This window comes from Myotis lucifugus, unplaced genomic scaffold (assembly GCF_000147115.1).
Source record: "Myotis lucifugus unplaced genomic scaffold, Myoluc2.0 scaffold_2, whole genome shotgun sequence".
In the NCBI taxonomy this organism is placed as follows: Eukaryota; Metazoa; Chordata; class Mammalia; order Chiroptera; family Vespertilionidae; genus Myotis; species Myotis lucifugus.
In genome coordinates this window covers 12746870-12749716 of record NW_005871050.1, presented here as the reverse complement: position 1 = coordinate 12749716, position 2847 = coordinate 12746870, and the positions used below count along the sequence as shown (strand labels likewise).

The window sequence follows — 2847 nt, the reverse complement described above, 5'->3', positions numbered from 1 at the left end:
GTCAGATCCTACCCTAACCAGTTTGGCTCAGTGGATAGAGCCTCAGCCTGTGGACTGCAGGGTCCGGGTTCGATTCTGATCAAGGGCATGTACCTAGGTTGCAGGCTCCTCCCTGGCCGGGCCCAGGATCAGGGTTCATGCAGGAGGCAACCAATCAAAGTGTCCCTCTCACATTGATGTTTCTCTCTGTCTTTCTCTCTCTCTTCCATGCTCTCTAAAAATCAATGGAAAAATATCCTCAGGTGAGGATAAAAAAAAAAGAAAGAAAGAAAGAAATGTCATAACCTATGAAAGAGACATCTTGAAAATGCCTAAAGAAAGTTGCCATGTTTCATGGTGAAGGGATTGGAGTCCGTGTTGATGAAAACACCTTGGTGGCTGCAGTGGCCAGCAGTGGCAGTAGCAGCGGAGTGATGGGGATGGCACCTTCCCCTGATCAGCTGGTCGCCTCCCACAGAGGGAGGCCAGACTGCAGTAGGACATCCCCTAAGGGCTCCCAGACTGTGAGAGGGGGCAGGCTGGGCTGAGCGACCCTTCCCCCTCCCCCCCCGCCCCGTGCACAAATTTTGTGCACCGGGCCTCTAGTAGCTGTATACGTATTCTAAATTTGAACCTGGCCCTCTAGGTTACTATGAAGGTACATTTGTCAAGAGAGGAGGATATAATACATTTACTTAAAAGTATGTTAAAAAGAAGTTATTGGTGTGTGTGTGTGTGTTTAAGAGATAAGAATAGTGCTCTTTGCCACATCTACTGTGAGGATGAAGACCATTATCAGCAATCAGACTGTGGACATCCCAGAAAATGTGTATATCACTCTGAAGGGACACACAGTTATGGTGAAGGGCCCAGAAGCACCCTGCAGAGGGACTTCTACCACATCAACATAGAACTCAGTCTCCTTAGAAAGAAAAAGAAGAGGCTCCAGGTGGACAAATGGTGGGGAAATAGAAAGGAACTGGCTACCATTCACACTATGTGCAGTCATGTACAAAACACTATCAAGGGTATTACCCTGGGCTTCTGTTACAAGATGAGGTCTGTGTACGCTCACTTTCCCATCAATGTCATTATTCAGGAGAATGTTTTTCTCTTGTGAAATCAGAAAGAAATTTCTTGAGTGAAAAATACATCTGCAGGGTTCGAATGAGGTCAGGCATTGCTTGTTCAGTATCTCAAGTCCAGAAAGATGAGTTGATTCTTGAAGGAAGCGACACTGAACTTGTATCAAATTCAGCTGTTTTGGTTCAGCAAGCTACAACAGTTAAAAACAAGGATATCTGGCAATTTTGGGATGGTAGCTATATTTCTGAAAAAGGAACAGTTCAGTAGGCGGATAAATAAGATCTAGGTTGTCCAGCTATAGAAACACCAAGATGGCGAATGATTTGTTACATTTGCAATATTTTAAAGATGCAATAAAAAACTCATATTGGAAAAAGAGAGAGATAAGACTAGCTGTCATGCTCATCTCACAGTTGTGGTGAGAATTAACTGACTTAATGGATATGAAAAAGCTCTATAGCCTACCAGCATTAGATAAAGGATATCACTCTTTTTTTCCTGGTATAATCCTCCATTTTATACATGCTGGCCATGAAATATTCTGAGTTTCTACTCGGTGGAGACCTTGGGCAATGCTGATTTGGCATTGATGCACATTGAGTCATGACGGTCTTCAGGCTGCCTGATGCTGAACTAATAGGTGGTTCTTTTACCCTTCTTTTGGGCTAGCTCACTAGCTCCAGTCCTTTGAAGTCTTACTTTCAGCCTGATCTATGTCCTGTCTGATTTTTCTTAAATTTACTCATAAGCGAGTTGTTCATATTTATCCTCAGGCTAAATATTGTCAACCGGTATTGATCACTCTTTCTTGGAAACAGTCTATATCACATCAACTCTTTCCAATATCCAGAAGGCGATACCCCATCTCTTCTCACATTTTGCAGCATTTTAAAGTCAAAACATCCATGCAAGTAGTAGGCATGCTTTTGTACATTTTGCAGATGGAAAGTCTAGACTCAGAGCGGTAAGCAATTTGTATGAGGTCATAAGGCAAAGCTTATATTTGTTAAACCTGGGACTGGAATTTAGGTTGGTCTGATTACAAAGTCTATGTTCTTTTGCCTATGCTTAAGATAACTTAATAAACCTCAAAGGTATATATTTACACTGTTCTTCTCCTTTTAATGTTTTGAACTCATACAGCCAGTGCAGTAAGAAGAACCAGGGATTCATCCTGGAGGGAACAGAGGCCAAAGTTCATTACAGACCTCTTTTAGAAAGCTAACAGGAAACAAGTGGTGTTGCATTTCCCTGTAGTCTGCCCATGCCCTAGGCAAGAGTCCTTGCAATTTACACGAAGTATAAGCCAGTTTGCTGGGAGGGTGGGGGGAGGGCACAGATCAAATTTAAGACCAAGCTGGCGGAATCTGGCCATGGTAAATATTTGGAATAGGATTAAAGATCATAATCTAGGCCAATTTACTGGCACAACTAAAAGAGATTTAAAAATCCACATTCAGCCACCATCTCATCCCTATTAGAATAGCTATTATCAAAAAGACAAGAAGTAACAAGCTTTGAAGAGGATGTAGAGAAAAGGGAACCCACATACACTGCTGGTGGGATTCATAGGTACAGCCACCATGGAAAACAGTAAGGAGGTTCCTCAAAAAAATTAAAAAATAGAACTAACTACCATATGATCCAGCAATTTGTCTTCTGGGTATTTATTCAAAGAATATAAATTACTAATTTAAAAAGATATATACACCCCTCTGATCATTGTGGCATTATAAGGAAACAACCTAAGTGTCCATAAACAGATGAGCTGATAAAGACAAT

At 41.7% G+C, this 2847-nt stretch overlaps 1 pseudogene; it reads left to right on the top strand.

Moving 5' to 3' along the window:
- Nucleotides 1-761: 761 nt before the first annotated feature.
- Nucleotides 762-1344, top strand: LOC106697724 (annotated as a pseudogene).
- Nucleotides 1345-2847: the final 1503 nt, after the last annotated feature.